The sequence below is a fragment of the Myotis myotis genome, unplaced genomic scaffold, assembly GCF_014108235.1.
Source record: "Myotis myotis isolate mMyoMyo1 unplaced genomic scaffold, mMyoMyo1.p scaffold_m19_p_2, whole genome shotgun sequence".
NCBI lineage: Eukaryota > Metazoa > Chordata > Mammalia > Chiroptera > Vespertilionidae > Myotis > Myotis myotis.
Genome location: NW_023416324.1, coordinates 9,112,766 through 9,119,472, shown reverse-complemented (window position 1 = coordinate 9,119,472; position 6,707 = coordinate 9,112,766).

Genomic DNA, 6,707 nt, shown 5'->3' with positions numbered 1-6,707 from the left:
TAAAAGTGAGCGAGGGCTCTCGGGAGGACGACAGTGTGAGGCAGGGAAGGGGCTTCTACCCCCAGCTCTCAGGAGCTTCAGGCCCAGCTGCCTGCCCTCTGTTTCCAAGCAAAGGTCAGGATGGAGGGCAGGGAGCTCCAGGGGCCCCAGACCTCCCCCACCTCTCTCACCTCAGAAACTCCATGCTGCGAATGTGGCAATTGGTCCACTTTTCGGGGTCTAGATGAAATGGGATCACATCTATAAACACACCTGGCACGCTCAGTGAGACACCCCTTCTGCTCTGCGGAGGTTCCTGGAGATCCTCCTGCCTGGACGTGCCAGAGCACAGATGGGGAAACCGAGGCCCAGAAAGGGGAGGGATCTCCTGAGGCCATGGAGCAGGCCACCTCGACCCAGGTCTTCTGCCCCTGGCCCTGCCTCTGCCCCTGCCCCATCCCCATCTCAGTCGTTCCTAATTCCATTCCACTCAACAGGCTTTGCTTTCTCCCCTGCTAAGTGCAGAACTGCCCCCGTCATTTTGAAGAGGTAAAAGGAAGCACGACTATGTTGCTGCCCTTGACTTTTGAGGCTGGCCATGCACACAGATGCTAAGAGACAGAATGGGGCAGCCTGGGCACGAGCCTGAGGTTGAGCAGGCCTGGCTGTGCCCATGATCAGTAAGTCAGGACAGAGGGGAGGGGTCTTGCAGATGTGGGAGGGTCCGGGGGCGTCCTCAGCTGTGCTCTCTGAGGGGAGCTGCCTGCTGCTGAGGGGAGGGGCGAGCTGCAGATGTCCTGCGTGCATCCCACCAGAACCTGGGGAGGAGCGCCAGAGAGGAGAGGCTCGAGGCGCTGAGCGGGTGCTACCTACGGCCCCAGGCCTCAGGCTGGTCCCCAAGGACAGGCCTCAGAGGGGAATCTCCGAGGAAGGGCTCAGGGAGGGGCAGGTTGAGGAGAAAGTGTCCTTGGATGTAAAGGATAAATAGAGTTGGATAGAAAGGAAATCCAAGGTGACAGGCACAGCTAGCCCGAAATCAGAGGCAGGAATGAGCAAAGTGGTGGAGAGAGAGCACAGCTGGGTAAAGAATTCGGGGAGAATTGAAATACGTCAAAATTTCAAATACTAATGGTTGACAGTGATGAAAATTCAAAAACCAATATGTCATCAGCATTTTTTTTAAGTTTGACATCTTTAAATATTCAATATTCCCTTCCAAGAAAATCTATCGCTTCTTTCTGAGTGAAATTGTGTAGCTTTTTGAGAAGTTTCTGGAATTAATATCCAGTGAAAGAGATTTTCCTTTTTCAGATTTTGTTATAAAGCAATTTTCTTGTGGATAAACATAGAGGGAAGTGAGTGTCATTAAGATGAGCAGCAACTGGGCAGTTAACAGGTCAATTTCTATAATATTATATATGAAACAACAGTTCGGTTCTTTGAAAGAGGCCAGCTTGGAAAAAAAACCTACAGTTTCCCAAACAATAAACAACAACAACACACACCACACACAAAACAAACAAAAATCCGCCTTCAGGGAATAAAAGAGGTTGGCGCTGTCCGTGGTCCTAAAAGCAGCAGTGAACAGTGACAAAGGCCCCCTGCTCAGCGGTGTTGATCTTCTGGAGGCGTAGGACCGCCTCTGTGAAGAAAGGCCACGTGCAAATCACTGAATAATGGGACCTCCACAAAGAGGGTGAGACGGGCGATGGGAGAAGCTGAAGCCAGGCCAGAGAGAGACAGGTCACCTCCGCCAGTCACATCCCAGCCCTAGGGAGCAGGGCCTGGGATTGCCCCTCTGCTTCACAGATGAGGAAACCGGGGCTCGGGAAGTGTAAGTAATTAATGTATTAGAGCCCCTTAAAGAAGGACTCCAAGACAGATGGAGGGGGCAGAGCCCAGGTTCACACCACCCGCCACCCCATCTGGTCTTAGATTGGGTTTTCCCAGGAAAGACTCTGACACAAGGGTTTGAGTGGATAGAGATTATATTTTGAAGGGGTCCTGGACACATGTGTAGAAACATGGGGGAGTGAGACAGGAACATAGAGAGAAGGAAGCCAGCTGAGGCCTAGTGAGCGAGTGCACAGAACAGACCTGACCTATTATGACTGAGGGGTGAGGGACCTTGGGTATCATGCACCACCTCCATTCTGTCTTTAGTTGAAGGCTGCTCCCACCTCCAGCCTGCCCTTCTGCAGGGGAGTGGGCGCTGGCATCCAGGGAAAGCCCCCCAGTATGCTGACTGACGGGAGCTGTAGGGGTGGCTCACACAGGAGAGATTGAGAGGGCACCAAGAGTATTGGCCATCCCAAATAGACTACACATTTCCAGGCACAGTGAGAGAATACTTTCTGGAGGAAGGAGAATCAGCAAGGGGCACATAGTTGACAACCTCAAGTGCCAAGCCAGAGAATTTTAACTTTATCTTATACACCTCTTGGAGCCACACGCAGGGAGCGAAGGGAGAAAGAGGAGAGTGAGGGTAACCACCAACAAATAAGTAACTGCTATAAACAAAGAGCTTTGAGTGCATTACATGATTTAAAGTTTGCAACAGCTCGGTGAGAAAACGGCCTCTTTTAAGATGAACAAACTGAGGTTCAGCTCTGGATTTTACCCCCCAAAGTTGCACAGCACACCATTGTAGAGCCTGGATACAAACCTGGACTTGCTGTGTTCCTCCACTTTCTGCCACCTCAGATCCCAAGTGAAGGAAACTGAGTCCTGGGGAGACCTGGGAGCAAAGCCAGCACCTCGCTGACTTAGCACCCACGTTCCCTTCACAGTGTGAATGTCAGCTACCTAAATAGCTTTGGTTATTTGGCTAAATTAATCCTCGGAGGAACTGCATAAATATAACTGGGAAGGCACACACATACACACAGAGACGCATATATATTTAACACGTATAAGGGGTTCGTCGCTGCGTGATGATAAACAGCCTGATGACAGGCAAAGGAAAGATATAAATACAAAAATTATAACCAGGGGCTGTGTGCAGGGTGCCAACAGCATGTGCGACGGAGGGCTCCTCCAGGGATGGGCTACGGGAGGTCGGGGAAGGATTTCTGGGGCCCATGCAGGAGAGAAAAGGCCGAGCTGCATCAGGCACGTGCCCCCTCGGCCAGACAATCACGCTCTGAACTGCTGAGCCTGGCCCCCAACATTCCCTTCACGGAAAGCCAGACCACCTCTTGGAGCCTCAATTTCCTCCTCTGTTAAATAAGTATAATGATACATTTATAAAATGAAATGCAATCGCATGCATAAAGCACCCAGCATTTGTCAAATGAATCGATGGAGTCAATGAGTAAATGCCAAAAACATGGCCCTATCGGGGTTGCTAGGAAGCTGGATTATTGTGACCAGGCCCAGAGGCTTAGAGCTGCTCCCACCCATCTTTGTACTCCTCCCATCAAAAGTAAAAGGACCAATGGGTGCGGTCCCAGGGGGGAAAGACCCTCCCCCTAGAAGGAACTCATAGCAACTACAGTTATTGACTGACTGTCTGCTAGTCCTGGATTGAACAACTTCAATACATTATTCTATTTAATTTTCACAACAACAGAGTGAGGAGCTGGTTATGTTTACTGCATTTTCAAGATGTGTCTTTTCAAGATGTGCCCCGAGAGGTGATGCGACTTGTTTAAGGCCAGACAGCGAGTGTGATGGGTTGGGTTGTTTCTCTCAAAGACTCACATGTTGAAGTTCTGGCCTCTGGTGATCTTACTTGGAAATGAGGTCATGGCTAATGCAATGAATTAAGAGGAGGCCACACTGAAGTGGGTGGATCCCTAATCCGTTGTGACTGGTATTCTGATAAAAAGGGACATTTGGACACCGATTGGAGTGATGCGCTCATAGCCAATGAATGTTAACGATGACCAGGAGACCACCCAAAGCAAGGCGAGAGGCCTGGCATGGATTCTCCCATAGTCCCCCAGGTGGAACCAACACCTTTGTCTTGGATTTCTAGACTCCAAACTGTGAGACACTACACGTCTGCTCTTTAAGCCCCCAGTTTATGGTACTGGTGGGGACAGCCCCGGCCAATGAATACAGCTAGGATTTGAACCCAGATCGCTCTGAATTCAGTGCCTGCCACTTCTCAATGCACGGGGCATCCTTCCACCAAGGCCCAGCCTGCCCAGCTGGGGGGATCTGGAGAGGATTTGCTGAGCGGATGCTTGGAGGGGCCGGGGCAGAGGAGGAAGCAGGGCTGATGCAGGAAAGAGCTCTCCAAATACCAGTTCTGGCCCAACCAGGCTTCCTAATGAGGGAGCAAAGCTGATCCGGGTGGGTTCCAGCAGGCAAAGGCACAGGAGAGCAGAGCCTCTGCTGGCAGGGGCACAGCAGGCCTGTGCTGGCCGAGAAAAGCCCGTGATGCCCGCTGAGTCCTAAACCCCTTAAAATCTCCCAGTGGCCAGGGGTCAGCTGTGAGAGGAGGGCTGTCTGTGCCCGACACAATCCTGCTGCCTGGGCAGCTGCCAGAGCTGAGCTGGGCTGGGCTGGGGGCAGAAGTGGAGTTGGGTGAACAGGGACCAGGAATTGTACTGCCCGAGTTGCCATGGTAACCGTGATCTTCCAAGTGTGAGCCAACGGAGGCTGAGGTCTGAGGGGATTTGGTGCGGACAAGGGTGCATGTGTAGGAGGCTGGGATGGGGAGGCCAGCATCTCCTGAGAGTCGGGTATACGCCAGAGACCATGCCAGGTGCTCTTAACCTCCCTTGTTTAAAACCGCACAACAGCCCTTTGAATGGGATGTGTTTATCTCTCTTTTACAGATGAGGAGACTGAGACCAGGCGAGGGGGAGAGCTTCGGCCACACAGCTGGTGAGAGAAAGAGCCAGAACTGGAACTTGCCTTGTCCGTCCCCAGAGCCCCAGCTTTTCTTTCCTCTCCACCCGCCCACCTCCCGGACTCGGCAAGGGTTTGGTCTGAGGCCCAAGAAGGGACGCTGCAGCCTTCAGCCTGGCTTCGGGGGATAGGAGCCCTGGAGTCAGCAAGCCCTTTCCTCATTTTGGAGTAAACCCCAAAGTTTACCTAATGGTAAAAGTTCCTTGGCTGCCAAGGTTACTGGCTAACAACCTGGCTGGCCTCCATCCTCCAAATTAGTCAGGTGGATGAGGATAAAAATGTGGTCTAAGCGAAGCACTCAACCTATCACACAGCCCAGGCCAGGCCTCTGCTGTGTGTGCCAGGCCAACCCAGGAGGGGGACTTACAGGGGGAGGGGGAGACTGGGGAACAGGAACGGCTGGGGCCAGACCCATCCTGACTGACTCTACTTTCTGCCGAAGGTGGTGACCAAAGGCAGCCATCAGGAGGCCGGAGGCTGGGATCCAGCCCCGGGTCCTGCCACTTGGATAAGAAAGCGAGACACAGTCAACTTGCCTCGGGCTGCAAGGGGGAGGCATGGATCCCATGAGCCCCTTCCAGCTCTGATGTTCTGCCTACAGCAGCCAAGCAGCTGAAATGGACAGAGAGCATTCAATTCACTCTTGTGGCTTCCGAAGCTGAACTAGGATTTACGGGTAGAAGTCACAGAATTGTCAATTTGGTTTCTCAGGAATGGGCTTGCTCTTCAGGCAGTGAGTTCCTTGTCTTTGGAGGCATTTAAGTGTAGCTGAAAGGGATACACTCTACTAGTCATTTCCAACTCTGTATCCAATCAGTAGGATGCCTTATCATTCTCTGACGATGGATTTTCTTCTCAAAGTGATCAGCTCTGGAGCCAGAGGCAAGGGGTGGTCAATAGAGTAATAGAGCCTCATCGATGTTCATTCATAGCCTCAATCCCAACCCCTGGTGCCATCTCTACCCAATCAGATGGGAGAAGGGGCCTGTGGCTCCCTCAGAGAAGCCCCTGACCACGTCATGTTGACCTTCAGCTGTCATCTCTATGAAGGCAGATCCACTGGACTTGCTTATGGTGCCGATTTGGAGCAGACGAAGACCTTCCCACAAACATCCTGTCTTTTTTTGTTATAAAAACAACCCACTAATTAACACACCCACTGTTTTTATGCTCCTGGCACTTCTGTTTATCAGGGAAGCCCGATGCCATGGAGATCCGAATGGTGGTGAGTGTCCATAGAGGGGAGCAGTCCTTGGGGGGTGCATGGGTGCCCAGTATGGTCTGAGCCACTTGGGAGATATTCCTGGGGAGCTGAGTCCAGAACAGAGTCTTGACTGATGTACACGGGGAGCATGGAGACACTGATGATGATGGAAAAGTCAGACCAGCTGGTTCTCAGAGCCTCAAGTGTGATGGTTCTCATTCTTCTCTTTCTCCCGAGGCCCCTCTCCTCGGATCCCCGCCCAAGGAGACCCTCTCCTTCCTCCTTTGTGCCCCCTACCATATGCTCACATGTTCGCTGCTCTGAAAGTGAACTAACTACAGGACCACAACCCCCTTGAGGGCAGACACTCCATGCTATTTTTTGATGCTAAGGCCAGGCCCAGCCCAGGCAAACTTAACTACTTAATGATGGGGTCCTGAGAGGTGGGTGAGGAGACACAACGGAAGCCGACTGCAGAAGCCCACCTCTGCCCCTCGTTGGCTCTGTGCTCTTAGGTAAGTTATAAATGCTGTGAGCCACTCTTTCCCCGCCTGTAAAATGGGATCAGTGGTACTCCATATGGTTAGCGATGTTTGAGTGCTTTTAATAAAGACTCACAGGTATGATTTCTTTGTTCCTCATGACAAGCTAAAGGCCAGTGTTA